Source organism: Hemicordylus capensis, chromosome 1 (genome assembly GCF_027244095.1).
Source record: "Hemicordylus capensis ecotype Gifberg chromosome 1, rHemCap1.1.pri, whole genome shotgun sequence".
NCBI classification, from domain to species: Eukaryota; Metazoa; Chordata; class Lepidosauria; order Squamata; family Cordylidae; genus Hemicordylus; species Hemicordylus capensis.
Window position 1 is genome coordinate 222030900 of NC_069657.1, and position 21602 is coordinate 222052501.

Below are 21602 nucleotides of genomic sequence, written 5' to 3' on the forward strand. Positions count from 1 at the left end.
CTAGTGGTGCGTTTTGATTTTTTTCTGCACCTTAATGTGCTTAGTCTTAGACTTAGCCTTAAGAGGAGGGGGAGTTGGCGGATCAGAGGACTTTGAGCTCTCTGAGGAGAAAGCCCGCCTTTTACGTTTTTTGGTGGTTTAATCTGATGAATTGTGTCAATTATAGCATTTTTAAACCAGGCCTGCCACCCAGGAGGGACAGACCTTGGTAGACTAGTCACAGCGGAGACCTGCTGAATGGTCTGATCTCCCGCCTGCAGCCCTCTATTAGCTGAAGGCAATGCACTAGCAGTTGACAGTAGGCAATCATCGACGCCTCCTGAGTTTCCCGCCAAACATTTGCTCCATCTTATTAGAAGCCCCTGCCGCCATCTTAGGGAGACTACAGAATTTTGGCTTCCCCAGGGCCCTTATTTCGGCCGAAGTAGGGGGTGGGTTGGCTAAGGGGCGCTTTTTTCCTATAATGAAGCCCTTGCAAGGGGACTCATGGCACTCCAGCGATGATCTGAGTCCCTGAGAAGCCGAACGTGTCAGCCGATATTGGGGTGCACAGCTTGTGCTCTCAACCGGCTTCTCTGCCGGGAGTGTTGTGTCTGGTGGCGAGGAAACCGCGTCGTGCGGTGAGGGAAGCATGTCGGGTGCCAAAGAAGCCAGGATGGTCGGCCTGGGGGCGGCTGTTTCTGAGGCAGGTCGAGGCTCTTCAAACGGCTGTAGAGGCCATGGCAGCAGAAGGTCAGCACAAACGAGGGGCCCGGAGGTGGCCGTTGGTGACAGAAGGGACTCAGCCTGTAATGAGGCCTGGCGCATGATCGGCCTGAGAGCGGACGTGGCCGGCAAAAAATCCCCGCTTTCCAGCAAAACCCTTAGAAAGCCCACATGAGGGCCTCTGCCCTTCAGGAGACAGACCAAATAGCACCTAATCCATCCCGATTGCATCATGCAGCATGAAAAGAAGGGCAGTGAAGGAGAGGGGAGGATAGGAATAGCGACATATGGTTTTTGTTGTTGTTTGTTTTTTGTTTTTAAACGGAACAATAGAGGGATAAAAAGTAAAGGAAAAAAGGGTTTTCGGCAGAAAGAAGGAGAGAAATAGCTAAGGAATGAGGAGAATGAAGAAAAGGCTGCCAGGAGCTTTTGAGGACAGAAGAGAACTGGGCGGGTTATCCCCCTCAGTTTCAAGTAGGCGGAGTCTTGCTTTAACTAGCCAATTATTTGTCCTGCCTTGGGGCTTATGGGAAGGATAACCCAGAGGTGTCCTTGGTCCCAGCAGAAGAGAAAGAGGCGACTACAGGTAGACATGATTGAGCTGTATAAAATTATGCATGGAGTAGAGAGAGTGGACAGAGATAAATTTTTCTCCATCTCTCATAACACTAGAACCAGGGGCTGTCCCATGAAACTGGTGGAAATTTAGGACTGACAAAAGAAGTACTTCTGTACATAATTAATCTATGGAATTCTCTGCCATGGGATGTGGTGATGACCACCAGCTTGGATGGCTTTAAAAGGGGCTTAGACAAATTCATGGAGGACAGGTCTATCAATGAGATATGCAAACAGGTTCAAGTTTGAATTGGTTCGGTTCAAACTTGGATCAAACAGGGCATTGCATTGGCAATGCTGGTCTGAGTTCCAACCAGCTGAGCCTGGTTCGGTTCAAACGGGTTTGAAATGGTTCAAAGGCTTGAGCCTCCATTTTAGGTGGTATCCTCCATTTTGTGTCGCTTGATTTTATTTGCTGAGCTCATGCTCCCTGATTGGCCAGATGAGTCTGGCTCTCTGGTAGGCTCTGCAGTAGTGCCACTCCTTGAGAACTGGCACCCTATTGGCCAGAAGAGAGGGCAAAGATGGGGGCTACAAAAGGAGGAGTTTCCGGTTCTATTTAAATTTAAAAGCAAGCCTCTGGCCTTGCAAATTTTAAAATCACTCTTGCTGCCGTCCTTGGCTTGCTGAGTGCTGGCTGCTGCTTCTGCTGGTGAGAGTCTGCCTGCAGACTTGTGCTGCCTTCCCTCCAGTCCCCCTATGCCTGTTTTTCTGCTTCTGAGGCTGCCCCCCCTCCGCCCCCAGTGAGTGAGTGACTGTCTCTCCCTCCCCTCTCATGCTCTGGGCTGGGTGGGGGGAGGTCCTTTGGCCTGAGAGACCTCTCTGGCCCATTTCCCTAACCCTCAGGCCTCCACTGTCCTCCCACCTTTTTTTGCTTCTGTACTGACTGGCTGCTGCTTTTAATTCTGGGCTGAGCTGAAGAGAGCTCAGCTCAGCAGTTGCTAGTTGCTTTATTTGATTTGGGGTTTTTTTTGTGAGAGGTTCTTGTTCTCTCTGGAGCAGGTGCTTTTCTTTTTTCTTTTTAACCCTTTTATTGCTGTGCTTAGCAATATGAGTGCCAACTGTCACCCAAACCCCAAAGCAATCGGGCACTCCTGTGATTTTTTTTTAATGATTTCTGTTTTTTAAAAAAAATATGTTTGTAATTTTTGCATTTCTCCTATAGGGGACAATGGGGATTTGAGGCGGCCCAGCCAGCTTTTCTTCCCTTGGGGGGATGCCTGGACACCCCAAAGTGGGTTTGTGGGTTTGAGCCCCAAGCCAGTGGGGTTTATGGTCCCCCCCCCGGGAATTTTTTCGTTTCTGGCCTCTTACACAGTCTCTCTGTATGTGTGTCTATCTCACAGTCTATATATGTATGAAAATTTCTTCATAGGGACTGTCATTGAGATAACTCATACAGCAACCAATAATCCAGTTTGTGTTTGGACTTGCTGCTGTATGAGTTCTCTCAATGTATCCCTATGAAGAACTTTACACACACACACACACACACACACACACCCCTACCTACCTAAGAATCCACTCTGATAGACTGTGACGCCCTCCCCCATGCCCCCCCAGCACAAATTTATTTATTTATTTATTTATTGCTGGTGTCTATCTTGTGCTTCTTTTTAGATTGTGAGCCCTTTGGGGACAGGGATCCATCTTATTTTGCCATTTTTGGAAGGGTGGTATTGAAATCGAATAAATAACTAATATTTATTTGATTTCTATACTGCCCTTCCCAAAATAGAATTTTTGGAATTAAATTTTAAATCTCAGGTGCTGTTCTTGCTTGTACACTGAGTCTGTGGATTGGGCGGCACATTAAATCTCTTAATAAATAAAATACATAAAATAAATAATCTAGAAAGTGAGATGGCAGCCAGATCTGCAATGACACTAAACTAATAGGGTAAAAAGGTAAAGTTGTGCCGTCGAGTCGGTGTCGACTCCTGGTGTCCACAGAGCCATGTGGTTTTCTTTCTTTTTTCTTTTTAATATTATTTTATTGATTTGGGAAAGATATAAACAGAGAGAAATAAGGAAAAGAAAAGAAAAGGAGAAACAAGATAATCAAACCCAGCAAATAAAGAATTCTCAATACAGTCTATATACGTCGACCTGAATTCCTTCAACCAACATGTATCTCCCCGCTCTACAAATTATTGACTGCAGAACTGAAGGATAACAAAAATGATATTCTTACTTTCTGCATTAACTTCCTCTACAAAGAAAAGCCAAATCTTGGATGAGGTATCAATCCCTGCAATATATTATATTGAATAAATGGTTCCCATATTTGAAAGAAAAAATTCTCAGATTTTTAAAAAATATATGCAGTTATTTTGGCCATTGATTTCTTTGGTAGAATACAGGAGGGGTTTACCATTGCCATCTCCCAAGCAGTATGAGATGATGCTTTTCAGCATCTTCCTATATCACTGCTGTCCAATATAGGTGTTTCCCATAGTCTGGGAAACATACCAGTGGGGATTCAAACCGGCAACCTTTTGCTCCCTAGGCAAGTTACGTCCGCACTGCACCATTAGGTGGCTCTTAAACTATTAGGGGAATGAAATCCAAAACAGATTGTGAAGCTGCTCCAAAGGGGTCTCTCCAAGCTAGGTTAGAGGGCATCAAAATGGCAAATTCAGTTCAATGTTAGCAAGTGTAAAGTGATACACAATGGGGCAAAAAAATTCCCTATTTTCCACATATTATTCACTGATAGGGACTAAGCTGTCAGTGACCAACCAGGAAAGGAACCTTAGGGTCACGGTGAGCAGCTCACTAAATGTCAGCTCAGTCTGCAGCAGGTGTGAAAAAGGCAAATTTCATTCTAGGAATAATTAGGAAGGGGACTGAAAATAAAACTGCTAATTTTATAATGCCTTCATACAAATCTATGGTGCAACCGCATTTTGAATTCTGTGTATAGTTCTGATCACTGTATCTCAAAAAAGACATTATAGAACTGGAAAAGGTGCAGAATAGAGCAACCAAAATATCAGGGGAATAAAGCACCCCTGTAGTGATCAGCCACTGCCCCCCCCCCCTAAAGAGTTAGCCGGAAGTGAACCCTGTCCTCACTGACAGGCTGGTAACTCCAGGGTTCAGCCAATCAGCACACTAGGTGGGTTGTACCTAGAGAGCTGCTGGGGGGAAGAAGGAGTTCTTTGTTAAGAGAAGCTGGCTGGAGGTGCAGAGGAGGACCTGTGGCCATAAAGCTTGGCTGCAGGAAAATGCCTCTGCAGGTCCTGGAAAGCCAGGAGGTTAGGAAGCTTGAGTTCTTAACCAGAATTTGGTGAGTTCAAAAAAAGGAAGCCTGGGCTTTGGCTTCAGGAAGTTAGTCTAGGGAAAGGTTTGTTTAGTCAGACTTTGTGTTAGCCTTTCGGTTCCTTTGGTGTCTGCTTTGTATATCCCTGATACTGTTCTATGATTGCTTATCTGTACTGTAAGCTTTTATGTGTGTGTTTGCATTTTCCTACATATTCCTAGAGGACAAGACTATCAATGGCTACTAGTCTTGATGCCTTCAAGTACCAGCTGCAGGGAAGCACCAGCTGGATAGGGGGCATGCCTTCCTTTCCTGGTTGTGGGTTTCCCTGAAGCATTTGGTGGACTGCTGTGGAAAACAGAACATTGGACTAGATAGGCATTGCATGTGATCCAGCAAGGCTCCTCTTATGTTCTCATGTTATGTTCTTATGTGTGTTCACACTGCAAGGTGCAATGAAGATGTTTCCAATTCTTTGGAACTTTCTTAGTAGAGTAAAAAAGGATTCAGTCTCCATTAACTAATCACCTATAAAATGTGGGATAAAGGAAGACACACCCTGTCTGTCCTTGTTTTTGTTTTGAAAGAGGCAATGGGGTGTCATTTCATGTTTCAGTAATGGGGGAGGAAACAAATAGATCTCAGTACCCAGAAGACCAGGATCAGCGAGTTCTAAAAATCTTTAATTCAAGGTTAACCCTCCCTGAAAGAAATAAAGAAAAAGAAAATCCTGTGTATTTTAAACTAATGTGCTATGATTTTTTTTAAATTCTGAAGATTCTGAAATTCATGGAAGACAGATTAATGGAGGACAGGTCCGTCAATGGCTACTTGATGGCTATAGGCCACCTCCAGCCTCAGAGGCAGGGTGCCTCTGAATACCAGTTGTAGGGGAGCAACAGCAGGAGAGAGGGCATGCCCTCACTTCTTGCCTGTGGGCTTCCCAGAGGCATCTGGTGGGCCACTGTGTGAAACAGGATGCTGGACGAGATAGCCCTTGGGTCTGATCCAGCAGGGATTTACTTATGTTCTTATAGTAATATTAGCTTTGTGCTGGTCAACGACCGTAATAAAGATTATTATTATTAATATTAGCAGAACATTTTGTCCCTTTTGGTCTGCATACCAGTCCATAGGACTATTTAACTGATGAGGAGGAGGGTGATGATGATGATGATAAAATGTAATGTAGTAGTAGTAGTAGTAGTAAAATCACCCAGAGCCCCGCTTACTGTGACTCTGGTGAGTCCTCCAGAGGTGTGTTCTCAGAGAAAGAGCCTGTGGCGAGCCAGCTGACAGATCCGGAACTTTCAACCCACCCGCTGCCTGATCAGGTACCCAAGACTGGCCAACCCTCTGATCCAGCACCAAAGAACCATCTCCCATCTGAATAGTTGGAGGACTCTCTCCCCCAAACCCCAGATCCACTCCTGGGTGCAAGACCACCAGCATCACCACCAGTCCCTCAGGATTTGGACTGCTGCTGAGCCTGGACTGAGCTACAGTAGCAATGGCAGAGTGCTCACCTGGCGACTCACAGACAGACCTTAGAAAGGTCTCCTCAGAAGGAAGGTCACCTCATGAGGAGGAGACAGTGTTACCCGCTGAGCTTATTCTGCCTGCTCCCAGAAGCCTCCCTGGTTGCAACTGCATCTCCAGGCTTGGAGATTGCACTTTCCCTATGCTCAGGAGCTACACCACAGTGTGAGCTCCCAGTCTATGTTATACATGGGGACAAATCACTTAGTTGGCAGTGTACTGGTCACCCCTAGATTTGGCTGCAAACCCCACACATTGGAAAGGGGCTTAGAGCCACACTCCCTCGTTCTGTGAGGGGGCCCTGGCTGAGCAGACTCCACAACTAGCTACTGCAAATATCTGGCAGTCAAGATCATTTTGGACTTCGAATGAAATCTAAATACCCCTCTTCCTCTCGCAAGAGAGAGATCCCCTGTTGTTAATGAAGCACTCAGGCCAGGAAGCAAAGGTAGATAGCACAGCAGACTCCATTACAATAGGGATGAGTCAGTGATGTAACGTTTGATAGGACTATTGGGCAGCCCTTCCCAGCACAGGATGCGCTGGACATACCTGCACACTCCAATTGTCCTCACAATCAGCCTTGAATACAATAGGCAATTCACACACCTTCCTACTCAGGAGGGAAGATCAGACACAATGCATTGCAAAAAGGTTGTCTGGGCTCCCCTGTTCAGCAGAGCAGGACAAAAGACAAGTGCCCTCAAGGCACATTTTGTGATATAAGTATCTCTAATTCCAGGCTTATTTCTTTGGCTTTAGTAGGTTTTTAGCCAGTGTATTGTGTACCTCCACAAATCAGCTGTGCTTACACAAACAGTATGGATGGTAATTTCCAAATGAAGCTCAACTGAACAATGGTACTCAATTAAATATCTCCTCTGTAAATGATGGATGCAGTAACCACTTTATAACATAGCTGTACTGCAGATGGGAGGGATAACTTTAAACAACATGGTATATAGCATATTATCCAGGCTCATACAAAATGTTGATCGCCTAGCAAAAATGACCATATGCTGCTCCCATCTAAAATTATCTCCTAGTGTGTCTCCTTTTGTAGCCACGGGTAGAACTGACTGAGACCCATCACCTTCTAAATGAATAAGATTTCTAAGGGCCAAACTACAATGACAGATAAACCGTTTTAAATGAATCTTTAGCTGGATATATTTATTATGGATTGTTTTAGTCTTGTTTCTTTGCTGTAGTCTGGTTGTTTGCAGATCAAATGTCCTCAGGCTAAACTCTGGGAAAGCGTACTGACATATCTTATTACAATCTTTGAGTGGGCACAAATATTGCTTAAATGTGTGGAGAAAGAAAGAGACAGTGTGGATATATGTTGAATTGTTATCTTTATAGGTAATCGACAGCTCAGATGATCCATTTGCCACCAACAGTTCTGATTTCAAAAGCTGATAGCAAATGGCATAGCAAAATGGAAAGAAAATAAAAACCAGGGGGAAGGATTTGAGAACCCGGCACAATTTGCAAGGAGCGGGCAGGTATGTCTTAATTGGCCTTATGGCAAAAACTGCTGGCTATTTCTTTTTCTCAGAAGAATGTAAATAAGTCTTGGTCTGCAGCTAAGATGTCTGTTCCCAAAGAACTCGTGATCAGCATTTCTATGGTGATAAAATTAATAGGATTTTGTTATTAGGGTGTTTGCTGGATCCCAGCAAATATTTTAGTTACTTCAGAATTACAGTCCCAAGACTACTTATTAGCAGTATTACTCACCAGCATAATACAATGCATAATACAATAAATATATCTGCTAATTTGCACTGTATTATCTTTAGACCACTGGAGCCAATATCTCTATTAACCATGGTCCATGTCATGTTACATGAAATGCCTCTTTGGCCTTATGTATTTGTTTTAAGTTAAATAGCAGCTGTGCTGGGTGGGTAGGGATCAGGATTGAGAATGCAGCATAGAGAGAATGTTTTTCACTCTAAACCTTTTCCCCTTGTGCCACAATCCTAACAAAAGTCACACTCCCAGAAGGCAATGTGGACAAGTGCTGATGTAACCCCTGCTCTTTAAGGGTTAAAGCATCAGGTGATATAGGCTTTTCCAGTAGTGGGCTGCAAGTTGAATAGGGACTACCATATATGATAAAAAGGAGCAATCCTCAAGGGATCCAGAGGCCTGCAAAAGAAGGTCTCTGCCTAGAGCACTTTAGTGAGCTGGTTGCTTGCTAAGCCTATATTGTACTTATTACTTTCAGACTTCAAGAAGAGAAGACAGCAAAATCAGACTGTGTCTCAATGCCACAGCCAAGAAACAAATAAGCCATCATCAACAACAACAAACCTCAGTTTGGGACACATGAGTCTGAGCAAGTCTCTGTAACTCTTCTTATTTTGCAATTTCTGTTAACACAATAGTGTTAAGAAATATACACTTTAATGTGCCAATTTATCATTTAATTGTTATAATTGGGATCATTTATATAGAAGAGGAAAAGAAATCCCACAAGGCAGGATTACATTACCAATTGTAAAATAACCCATACATGATGTAAAAAAAGTGTTCTACTGACACTGTGAATTACAGTTACTAAAGGCTGTAACTGACATCATCCCAGGCGCAGCCTAAAATGTAGGTTAACAGTGAGCTGATCTACATTCATCCGCATTCACCACTCTGCTGGGGCAATACTATAGCACCTTTGAATGCTGATCCACATAGAAACACAGAAAGCTGCCTGATACAGAGTCAGACCCTTGGTTCATCTAGCTCAGTATACCAGGCCTGCTCAACTTAGGCTCCCCCCAGCTGTTTTTGAACTACAATGCCCATAATCCCCAGCCACAGTGGCCAATAGCCAGGGATTATGGGAATTGTAGGCTAACATCTGCAGGAGCAGCCCTAGTACACAGACTGGCAACAACTTCTCCAAGGTTACAGGCAGGAGTCTCTCTCAGCCCAATCTTGGAGATGCCAGGGAGGGAATCTGGGACCTTCTGCATGGAAGTGCTCTTCCCTCAGTGTACTATGTTACAGTGCTCACTAGTAGCCTCCCATTCAGATGCAAATCAGGGTGGACCCTGCTTAGCATGCTTGCAACCACAAGACCAGCTTCATGCTTGCTTCATGTTTGCTACCACAAGACCAGCTCTCCTCCTATAAAGCCTCTCTACACATAGAAAACTAGCACATCAAGAATTGGGCTAGGCTAGTAAAGGGAAGGACTTCTTTCTTTCTTTCTTTTTCTTTCTTTCTTTCTTTCTTTCTTTCTTTCTTTCTTTCTTTCTTTCTTTCTTTCTTTCTTTCTTTTTAACACAGACCTTTCAAACATGCATCCTCCCTCCTAAAGTACAAAATGGTACAAGGCCATATGACATGATTATGGATGACATACAGATGTATGTTGGCTGACATGATAGCTGAATCTGAAGACACAGTGAGCATCTTGAATGTTGATTGTGTGTGGCTACAGGGTTTTTGCAGCAGTGATGTATTTTTAATGACAGTGACATGTATGGCAGCAAAATATGGATCAGAGTGCTTAGTGAAGCTACTACCCAACTGCGGGAACTCCTAGTATTTTGTGCATTGTGAGTCTTCTTGAGCTAACCAAATATAATGTGAACAAGATCCAGCTAAAAGCAATACGAGGACATGAAATGTGAACATTTGGGGGGTGAGTTGCCACTATAAAAACAATAGTAATGACATGTTTGGTGCCTGGCACTCTCCCTGTCATACCTTTTGTGAACAACAATGCTGCTATTTTCTTTATAGAAACAAAAATAGGATTTTCATGGCCTGTTTTCTCCATGATGGCAAGCTTCCAGTCTTTGCTCTCAAGGTACACTGTTCTCAAATACTTAGGCCTATATTCACTATAAAAGCTCAGGGTTGTGGATCATAGGTCATACATTTTCTCTGCATCATTGACAAGAGGCTTTTATATGATACATCAGAGTGTTTCCTTTTCTCCTCCCAGACTGCAGTGACAGAAAATGCCAAGCAAAGTGAAATTGCATATCTGTAACTTGTTCTTTGAGTGGTCCCACCTGCAGTCAGACATTATGCGCATGCACCCCACCCCACCCCACCCCGTTACCTTCGAAGGCTCTTGACAAGGACGGGAGATGCTCTGCTCTCTCCTCTTGGGATGAATGAAACCTTTGCATCTACATGCATGTATCAAGGGAAGGGGAGCAGACTTGGTGATAGCACGTGACATGGCACCCTTGGGCAAATGCTGAGGACTCACCACTCCTGAAGGACCCACTGCCGATGCTAGCACACACCCCTTTCCTCTGCCCTAGGTGCCTTAAATATGATCCACTGCTGAGTGCCAGGAGGCTGGAAGACAGGTATCGTTGACTTCCTTCCCATGCCCAGTCCTGACATGGCGTCACTCCAGATGACTGCACTCTAGGGTTGCCATATTCTGGCTTTCCAAATCCGGGTGCCTAATTTGCATGTTATGTAAATTGGCTTGAAAATAATGTTTGAGCAAAATAGTAACTGCACGTTTTGCTCCATAACTCCGCCATAACTACAAGGGCTAGAGCTAAGCTCTTTTTTGTTTTTTGTTTTTAAATGAAAGCTAAAAATCGGGATGCTAAAAATCTGGGCGAAACTGTGCACAGAAGCCTGAAATCGGCCTGTCTACCTCATTTGGAGGAAGACAGGCCTGGGGAAGGGAGTGTTTCACCTGCCTTCTCTCTGTCTGACTCCCTCACTCTGTCCCTCTTTCCCTCTTCCTGCATTGAGTCAGTGGTGGTTGGAGGTGAGTGCTTTTCAGTGACTGGCTGGCTGCAGTGCGCCTGTCACCATTGTGCAGCCCACCCAGTGAGCAGCTCCAGCAAGCCCTGCCCCATTCATTCACTCCCCAGACAGAGCCATAGATAGTTTGGGAGGTGGCCGGGAGAGCTCTCCTCTTGCTGCTATGTCCCCACACTGATGCCATCACTCAGTGGTGGCTTCAAAAGTTGTTGTTTTTTTAAAGCCCCACTCCTAGGTGGCCATGACCCCACTCCCCTCTCAGAGTCCCCGTCCCAAATATTGCAAGCACAATGTTGGTAACCATAGCAGTGATCATGTGGCGGCTGGACAGAACAGTCAAGCTGGGAGGGACCATCCATGTAGGAAACTGCTCCAGCACCCCCAACATCCTCCTGAACCAGGGAGCTCGAGGGCTGAGCAGAGGCTTGACGGATGGTGCTTGATCCCTAACGGCATCCACCATGTCACGAGGACTCTTTTGTGGAGCACCACTGGTGTGGGTGCGTTGGGTTTGTGTCACGTGGACTCTGGCCATTGACTGGCAACCATGATGCTCATGTGATAAGCGCCACCCCACCCACCCCCACTCAGTGTTGTGTGGCTCTGGTGCACCTGCGTGAGGCCAGTTCCACAGGCTCCTCCTGGAGCAGTGAGGGCATGGTGGGGGGCATCTGTGCTGCACAGATTATCTGCACCTCCCCCTTCCAGGGAAAAGAGACAACTGGCTGTAGAGTCTGCTAGGCTTGCAGCAACTGGAGGTGGATGAAGTGCTGTACTCAAGGCACAGCTCCAGATGGGAGCTTGTGGTGGCCTGAGGCTTATGGCATCGATAGGCAACGATCTGACAGCTGCTACAAGATCTGTACTGGATGATGTCCCAGTTCCAACCCACAGAGAAAACTGCTCCAAGAATCTTGGCCAAGGAGGAATGACCAGCCACTGCTCCTGCTTATGGGAGAACTTGGGTCCCACCTGTGCTTCCCCTCCAATGGCGTGCCTCCCACAGTGGCGACTCTGCTTCCCCCTTTAGAGATTGCCCTTCAAAGCCAGGTGGCTGCTTCTAACTGCAACAGGGAGGGAAATCCTTCCAGGCTGGCAGATGTGTGATCGTCCTGCCTGCTCAATAGAACAGAATCAAAGAGAGTAATGCTTTTGGATTCTTTATAATCACTGCTTTTGTCCTTGGTAGGATGACATCTAAGCTCTCTGGTTCAGTGAGAGAAGAACCCCAAGAAACTAGATTGAGCCCAGGTGGAAATACTGGAACTTTACTTTGGTAAAGTCTGATGGCCACAAGAAATCTTGAGATGTGTTTTCTCTGCCCTAGGGATTTGGCCCTCCAAATCCAGGTGCCTAATTTGCATATTATGTAAATTGGCCTGTAAATAATCTGCTCACAACTTACCTATGGAGCCCAGTTAGGCCTTTATAAAAATTTTACATGTTTAGAAAGAACAAAATTGGGTTTTCTTAGAGCTTTGTTTAGTACTCTCAAATGTACTGCTAATGCAGTACTGCGTCAAGAGGCCGGGCTACCCAAGGTAGAAACTAGGGTTTGAAGGATTACTGTTAACTACTGGCTAAAGATTCATTTGCAGCTAGTAGGTTTAATACCTTTCTTTCTTGCTATCTCCCCCCATCCCTCTTGGTCTGAAAGAATAGTCAACAAACTGGTGTCAATAGGGTTAGACCCTGAATATCTGTTGGAGTTGGGCCTCCAGGGTGCAAAGGCTCTGGTTTACCAAGATCTTCTGGATATTGAGCTACAAAATGAGACTGCCCTTCTCCCAAAACTGTATAGACCTTAAAAATCATGGCTAGGATTTTCTACTCCTCCATATTTATCTAGTATCACCTTCTCCAAGCATCGCTGGGCCTTTTCTAGTTTTAATGCACTGCCATCTGCATTACTTTATGGCAGATTCCATCATTGGCTGATAGAAGTACGAATTTGCCCTTGTAGCTCTAATGAAATTGAGACGGTTGCTCATATCCTGCTTCATTGTGAATTGTATAAAGAGGTTAGGAAACGCTTCATTGTACCCTTATTATCACGACATTTTGGTTGCTGTCGAAGCAGTATTCCTAATGATCTGTTAGTGAATTTTCTTCTTGAAGATAAGGATGCTGATATTTCTTACTCAGCGGCAAAATTTTGCTACATTGCTAGCAGAACCTGGAGTATATTGAGGTAGGGTGAGTCTTATGGGATTATTTGAATGTATTTTGTGATTTGTTCTTGCTATGTATTTATTTGTTTTACTGATTAATGGATGAATAAAGATGCTTGATATTGATATTTGCATATGCAGATTAGCAGCTGTACTTTTCAGTTGACTTGTATTTGTTCTGGATATCTACCAACAATAGTTGGAGAAGTTATCTTTGCCTGATCATTTTCCTTGACATATTAATAGCAGCTATAGAACAAATAAATAAATAGATGCACAGCTTTTTAATTAAGGCTGCAATTCTGTACACACCTATCTGAGAGAAGATCTGTTTGAAATAATGGTGCTTACTTCTAAGTAGGCATGCATTGAATATAAAACTTAAATATTATAATACACAGCCTGGTAGGCAGGTAGTGATTCACATCAAAAGCAAGCTATCCTCTCAACTACTCGATAGAGATCCCCTGCTGATAACAAACATGGCAATATTCCTCAGGGGATTACTGTCATTGTGAAAGGGAAACCCTCCCAGCTAGCCGCCTGCGCTCTTCCTCTCTTAATCCAAGTCCAGTGGTTGAGCAGAATAGTGACTGCACTTTTTGCTCCATAACTCTGCCTCTACAAGGGCTAGAGCTTAGCTTTTTCTTTTTTCTTAAATGAAAGCTGAAATCTGGGTGTGATGCTTAAAATCTGAGTGATACCAAGAATTCCGGGGGGCATGGCAATCCTATTCTCCCTCCCCCGCCCCCAGCCTGCGTTTCCCCTTTTATTTGTTGGTCGGCAGGATGGCTGGAAAATTGCGCAGGAAAAGAGGGGAAGGGAGGGAGGGGAGGAGCCGGTTTGCTTGCTCTGTAAGCAAAGCATATATCTCCATCTGCAAAATCTGTAAGGGGCTCCCCGCAACAAAATGTTTTCAGAAATGGTCTCCCCTTTCCTTTCCCCATAACAAAATATTCCAGTGTGGCAATGCTGTATTTCTTGCAGCTTTTGTGTATAGGGCAGAACTTATAGAAAAACCCCTCCACCCATGAAACCCAGTGTGTGACCGTGGGGAAATTGCTTCCATAGTAGCCCACCTCACAGTTTTGTTCAGAACAGAATGTGTCACCGGTTAATCCTCCCTCCCTCCCTCCCTCCTTCAGCAGTATTTTTGGCTAAATGAAGTGAAGTGATGATATGCTGCTCTCCTCCTGCAGTGCATCCTTCATGCTCCCCAGCACATACACCTTGTTTTTTCAATTTCCCCTTTCGCTTTCCACAACCCAGACAGGAGTGTGGGTCTGGGGGCCTTAACCTTCTGACCCAGGGGCTTCTCTGTGTTAGGTGCGGGTGGGCAGGCACACCTGGTCTAGCAGTATGACCACCTCTGACCACTTTGCTTCTGGTGTAATGTGATGCCCGCCGCGTGACTTTTGCCTTTGTGGGCGCCTGCTGCGTTAACTGCTGTGTTGTGTTCCTAGGAACATAGGAAGCGGCCTTATACCGAGTCAGACCCTTGGTCCATCTAGCTCAGTATTGTTTACACAGACTGGCAGGGCTGCCGAGAGTGGGTCTGGGCCCCAGTGAAAATATTTTTGGGGCTTCCCGATGCAAGGCTGCCCCTGCCGCCACTACTGTGAGGCCCCCCTGTCCCCGCCCCCACAAGACTGAACTGCTGATCTTTAAAATAATTCTAGCTGCCATATGCATGGGTGGGGGTGGGGGTGGGGGTGAGCCAAGCACCTCCCTGTGACGGTGGGCAGAGTGGGAGCAGGAGCTCTGTTCAAACTGCACAGGCGCACTGGTGCACCTTGCAGTTCTCAAGGACTGCTGAGCCGGATGATCGGGCTCAGCGGCCACTCCCACTCTGCCCACTGCCACCACTACAGGGGGTGCTCGGCTCACCACCACCCCACACACACACAGACACCGGCCACGCACATGGCTGTTAGAATTATTTTAAAGATTGGCAGTTTGGCCTCATGGAGGCGGAGGTGTGGGTGCGGAGTGGCGGCAGGAGGCAAGACAAAACCATAGTAGGGCCCCCTTCTGGACTGCCAGGCCCCAGTAATTTGTACCGGCTTCCCCCCACCTTTTTTCAGGCCTGCAGACTGGCAGTGGGCTCTCCAAGGTTACGGGCAGGAGTCTTTCTCAACTCTGTCTGGAAATGCCAGCAAAGAAGAGGAGGAAACATGGGAGCTCAAGACTCATGCCTTCTTATCATAACACACACCAAGGTCTCTATGTGTGTGAAATATTGTAGGGTGGTATGAATTATTCCCAAATAAATATGCAGAGAATCTGAGGCTAATGTTAGGGAGAAAGGTTCTGACCCACCCTTCCCATTGGCATGCTAGTTTTCAATGCATAGGGATCTTTGGCCTGGCCTACACAATCAGCAGAATGATCATTTCCTACATTTGTTGTTGAGGGCTAATTGGTAGCCCCAATACCCAGTTCCAAGACTCTAGCTCATTTCCCACTGTAATTTCAGGTTTGACAAACTCACTTTCTCACTGTGTGTATGTTCATTTTCTGGTGGTATGCTCCATTTAACTTCAGCTTGAGGCTCTAAACGTTTGCTGGCTGCCACATGTCAGTGTGTCAGCTCCTCCCTAGCCATTAGCTGAATTGCGGAATTATTGGAGAACCTGGATGGGCAGTGAGGAGTACAGAAATGGGGCAAGCAGTGATCCTGGGGGAAAGGATGTAATGAAGCCCTTACATCATGGATGTGAGAACATATGAGAATATATTATATACTCCCACTGGTGCCAACAGGAGCTTTTCTCCTGGGGCAAATTGCATCTGAAGGGCCCCCCATTCCAGATTGGGACTGGGATGGGGATAAGGGGTGAAAGGCCCTCTTCCCGCACAATCCTGATCGAAACTGGGTGCCTCCACACATGCTCGCCATGCTAGAAAAACCAAGCATACAGGCCTGAAACACTCAATAAGCATATCATTTAGTTTGCCTGTCTCTTTGTCACACAGGGCAATGGTGAGACCTTTAGGGCTTGACTGGCATCCAGAGCTGTGTTGACCCCTATCCTACACCTCAGTCCTCTACCATGTAAAGAGGTCCCAGTGACACAATGGACGTATCATCTAGTTTGACCCTGAAAGGACACCCATGTGCCTCAGATAATGCATTCACCACCTCTGCAGTACACACTGCAGGAGAGTGTGGTGGGGAAACTGCTCCTGAGTAGCTTGTTCATAATTACTAACTGCATTGGAGAAACCTTAATGTTTCCCTGGGTACTCCTGTTTGAACACAGAACCGTTATAACAATGTACAGCAGTGCACATTATAGTTCATTTAGGATTGCCTCATGTCCAGGATTTAGACATCCTGTCCGGATGTAGGAAAAGTATTGTCCTGGATACAAAATGTCCAGGAATTTGAGCGGGAAGATTTTTACTAGCTTTTACCAATATTTCTGGTGCTTCTCTCCAGGCCTTTCGAAGTGTCTACCGAACAAAAGATCTGCTGAAGGCAGCAGTAGGGGAAACCAAGTATAGAAGGGGGGCGGGAATTAAAAGTTCCAAGTTCACTTGTATTTAAACCACTGTCATTTTAGAAACCATTATTAAACAAACACTTAATATAGGTTTCTTTCATTTCTCACCTGCACTTGGGTTGCTGTCATTATATTTATTTCACATATTTGATTGTGTTTATTGATGTGAAACATTCCTAACCCTCTCTAGTGCAAAGAAGGCTATTGGGGGGAAATGTGCGAAACAGCAGCCAAGCTTCACTGTCAAACACTCTTCCCAATCCCGTTAAAAAGTAGGACTTTAAAATTTGTGTACATGCCGCTTTTGATGTTTGTGTACAGAAATTCACTCTGACTAATGTAGCAACTACAATTGTCAGTCCATGCAGTCACTATTAAAAAAAAATGCTTTGCAGCTTATTCGAAGTTACTTTTTAGTATGCAAAACAATCCATATACAGTGGTCCCTCGACTTACGTATTTAATCCATTCCGAACGCACGTTCGGAGGTCGAAATTTTCGTAAGTCGAAGTGCGCACCACGGAAGTCTGGAAACATTCGTAAGTCAAGGAAACCGCATCTAAAAATTCGTAGGTCGAGTAAGCTGAATCTAAACCGGCAACTACTTCCAGTCTTTTTTGTCGCTCGTAACTCGAAAACATCGGATGTTGAGTAGTTCGTAGGTCGAGGGATTACTGTATGTTAAATATTAGTGTTCCAATAGCTGCACCATTTTTTAAAAGAGCAAGCAATGAGCCTTGCAGCCAGGATCAGTCCGGTCAATAGCAAAGCAAAGGGCCATGCAATAGCTGCAAACAGATATCTGTAGGAATAGAGATTTTTAGCTACAAGCTAAACAGAGGAAGGGCTGGGGGATTTAAAAAACAACCACAGAGGAAGGGTTGGAGGATAAAGAAATAGAGGAAGGGTTGGGAGATTAAAAAAAAAATCTGCAGAATGTAAATTGACACTGAAAGCTTCCTTTTAAAGGCAGAATTCACTTAGCTTGTGGGCTGGGAGTTACCTCTGTGAATCAGAGGAGGTGAGGAAGCAATTATTAATGAATTATTCCAAAGCAATTCAGAGTCTGGTTGAGTTCTCTTTCTGTCTGACACTTGTGCAGATTTTATTAGCCAGCACAGTTCACATTTGCTTATAGGTGGTATCGCAGAAAACCATGTGATGCAGCTGTTGCTATGGTACCTAAAGGACTTCTAACTTAAGAAAAGAGGGAATAGACGTACACAACCTTTAAGCTGACACCTGAGATAAAGGGAATGGGATGCTATCAAGAAAGACAGACTATGTGGGGTTTGGTTTGTTTGTTTTAAGTTTAGAATTACCTTGTACACTATCAGTGTCATTTTTTCCACCCTGAAAATTTGAGAAGCGACCAGAACTCCCAAACACTTCTGTGTAAGTAATGGGAGCTCAGAGCTATTTAAAAACCCCAGTTATTTTATGTTACTGCTTCTATTATAGCGAGTGTGCCAGTTTTGAAAAACAGGCCTCTGAGAGTTCGTTAAATGTAAAACCAGCTCTTTCCTCCAACTATACAAAATCTAGAGTGCATGAGAGCAATACAAAAATGGATACTTCAGAGAAAGGGTGAGAAGTCTTACATACAGTATAAGAAGAGCTTCAAAAAGAAGTATGAGAGGTCACCCTTCTTTCCTTTAGGAGGTCCACAAGTTAGCCCTCTTGTGCCTCGAACATTCACGTGTCAGTCACCTTGAATTGGGGTGGATGACATCATCACAAACTATGCCATTGAGGTGTTCCTATGTGTCCCTACAACTGTACCCAATTTGGTTCATATTGGGCCATACATTGCAAAGTTGATGGAGGGTGGGGGGAGACACACACAGACACATGAACGGACACACACATGGAATGCTGGGTGATTTCATAAGCCAACTGGAAAGTAGGCTAAAAACAATCTCTCTGTATTCCCCAAGAAATGAGCATGATAAGGAGCAGCTAGACTAGAACCCTTTTCCAATGGTGAAACAGTGGCTCAGTTCAGATGATTCTCCAAACAATGGAGAATCAGAAATGAGCTGTGGTTTCATGCGCTCTCTCCTCCTCTTCCCTATCTATCTGTTTCCTGTTTAGAGCAAACAATAGTTTGCATTGGAATATGAATCAGCAAACTATGGTTAGCGCTTGCTCTCCAAACCAGCATCTGAAACCATGGTTTCAAGTGGGTTTCTGATGCTGGTTTGGGAGGCAAATATTTGCTTTGGGATATCCTAGCAAACCACAGTTAGTGCTGAACAGGAAATGGTGATACGTGAGAGGGGAGGAAGGAGTGCATCATGATTCTGAATCTCATTCATGATCCTCTATGATTTGGAAAATCAGCTCAGTTGTTTTACCTGAGTCAATGTTAATTGTGCTAGTGTTGACGTTCATCAGGTTTCAGTAGGAGATCCATGAGCATTAGAAATCCCAGTAAGTCACAAGAAGTGTTCTAACACATTACTGGCTCACCTGCTAGGAATGTTGATGTAAAATACAGTCAGATAAGAAGTACCAGAGCATGAGTTCCATACACAATATCTGCAGTCACAATCACAACATGCATTGTCATTCTTAGTTTGTTAATAATTCACTCAGTGGAAACCTGGTTGAAACTCGCTAGTCTCTTTTACCTTCTAGAAAAACAAAACACACACACACACTCTCATATGCATAAAACCTGGTTGGATTTTCCACATCCAATTTGAAATTTCAAGGAAGCTGCCAACAAATAAAGGATAATTATCTAAGGAGATTGTCTTTGGATGAGTAATATGCTGCATCGTACCAGAACTACTCCACTTTTCTTGGCCTGGTAATCCTCAAGAAGACAAGCTATTCCCCCATGACTTTTTGGCCTGCAGACAAACTTCTCCCCCTACCCCACCCCCTTTCATTCAATCAGAAATACTATCAGTTCTTTGCTTGCCATATTTCCATATGCTTTGCTTTTAGCATGACTGAACTCTGATTGCCATGAATTATAATTGTAAGAAATGTTGGTTAGACTTACAGCTAGGACCTAGCACTTGGATGCATGAGAGTCCCTAAAAGCTGTGGAAATGATGTTAAACTAGGTTTGTGTAGGCGCTTGCTCCAAACCGCGGAATAGTCTTCTTCTGCCACAGCTTTGTAAACAGTTTGATGAGAGTAAATTTAAGAACTGTGCTCAAGTCAGGAATGTATCGAGCCAGATTTCCTCATACCCTGGAAAGGCATCTATTGGCATCTCTGTGCCTGGAGATGCAAATCTCATTTTCTTGGTCATGGGCAAGAATTCCACTTATACTTCCTTCACTCATGTGCACACCATATGCAAAAGTTAATTTCCTTTAGGACAAGGAATAGAGTTTTGTTAAAAAAATGTTTCCTATTGATGATCATATGAAATTGCCTTCTACCAAGTCAGATTGCTGGCCCATCTAGTTCAGAAAGGTTGACACTGACTGGCTGGCAGGCAGCAGCAATCCAGGAATTCAGGCTGAGGCAGAGGTGCACCTTGGTAGAGCCTGGATCTACAGACCTTTTGCCCACCCCACAACCTGCTGCAAGATAAGTTGCAGTGCACTGTATTTTACACCAGGACATGCTCAGGGAGAGCGGGAAACTTTTCCCGAGTATTTTTAAAAGAAATTCTGAATAAGATATTTCCCACTGACCTGCACATACCACATTTTGCATGGAGAGACCTGCCTCCTTAAATTAGCTGAATGCTGTGAGTCCAGGCTGGGCCTGGCTGGGTGAGCAGCCTGGAGCAGGCGAGCCACCCAAGTTGCTTCCCTGTGCCTGCACAGTGTGACTCATGAGTGTTGCAAGCATGGGACATGATGGTGTTATATCACGTGCTCACGAGTGGCACTGTGCAGGCATGGGGAAGCAATTTGGGTGGCTCGCCTGTTCCAGGCTGCTCATCCGGCCAGGCTTAGCCTGGGCCCACTGCTTGAGCCACCATGGAGGCAGGCCTGCTTGGCCCCTACCACTCCTGGCTATGCGTGGGAGGAGATCAGCAGGTGGGCAGGATGTGAGCGGGCTGTGGGCTGGCCGCAGCTGTCCTCAGCATTGCTCACTTAGCTGCCTGGCCCAGTGGGACATTTTGCCCCCTCCCGTGCCCTCCCAGTGTGGAGGACCAGATTTCCATCCAGAAATCCAGTCCAAAGGATGCTTCTGGGCTGAAGGGTCTTTCCCATTCCTACCTGGAGATGCCATAGGTCAAATCTGGGACCTTCTGCATGGAAAGCACAGACTCTGCCACTGAGCTATGGTCCTTCTCCATGCAAAGTAGGCTTTTTGATTATGTACAAGGGAATAGTTTTGCAGAAATGAATGAATCACAGATACTAAGGAAGGGCTTCCTGAATTAAACACAAGTCAGTTCAATCCAGAATGGGAGATCTGTGTCAGCAATAGGCTTCTGCGTATGGATCCCATTGTAGGAGCATGATATGCATACCCAACATCTGGGAAGGATACTTGGGTCTGGGTGCATGATTTCTGTTGTTGAACCTGGTACCATGCATGTCATTACCCCAGATGAGACCCAGAAGTAAATCCATAGCTGGATACAATCCTGATCAGTATTAGTGTAGCTAGAGATACACCTTCTCATCTATCCTGTGATATGGATGAAAGCCTGTACATCCTGTGTAGGGCCACTCCATTCATTTTTAAAAATCATCTAGATTATGGTTGCATACAGATCTCTGAGTTGGGACTAGTGCATTTGATGGCAGTTTTGCTGGTATGTGCCTGGACTGGAGAGAGCTTCTGAGCTTCTGCAGAATGTCTAAAGAAATCATATCAGAATCATGCAGGTATACAAGTACAATTGGAAAAATATAGGAAGGTGCAATCAAATTCTTGTAGTGTTCAGGGGTAATTTCCTTGTTCTTATCAGCAGCCTAAACATGAGCAAGAAGTGAATAAAGGACCTGGAATAAACATGGTGGGGAAATGTGATCAGTGGTCAAAAAGAACAAAAAACTATAGTCAATTTGGTTTTCTCTGTGAACATTATAAAAAGCTTTTAAGTGTTATGGAAAATATTGG

The 21602-nt window shown here is 44.9% G+C and overlaps 1 long non-coding RNA gene across 5 annotated transcripts; it reads left to right on the forward strand.

Moving 5' to 3' along the window:
- Window positions 1-1107: 1107 nt before the first annotated feature.
- Window positions 1108-8557, forward strand: LOC128340306 (uncharacterized). 5 transcript variants are annotated; one of them, XR_008313584.1, is made up of 4 exons: window positions 1842-1975; window positions 3334-3564; window positions 7493-7635; window positions 8364-8557. It is a non-coding gene; the product is annotated as an uncharacterized LOC128340306 (long non-coding RNA). The 5 variants fall into 5 exon arrangements; XR_008313585.1 differs by lacking the exons at window positions 1842-1975; window positions 3334-3564 and adding an exon at window positions 1108-1291; XR_008313587.1 differs by lacking the exon at window positions 3334-3564 and having other exon boundaries at window positions 1895-1975.
- The last annotated feature ends 13045 nt before the right edge of the window (window positions 8558-21602 follow it).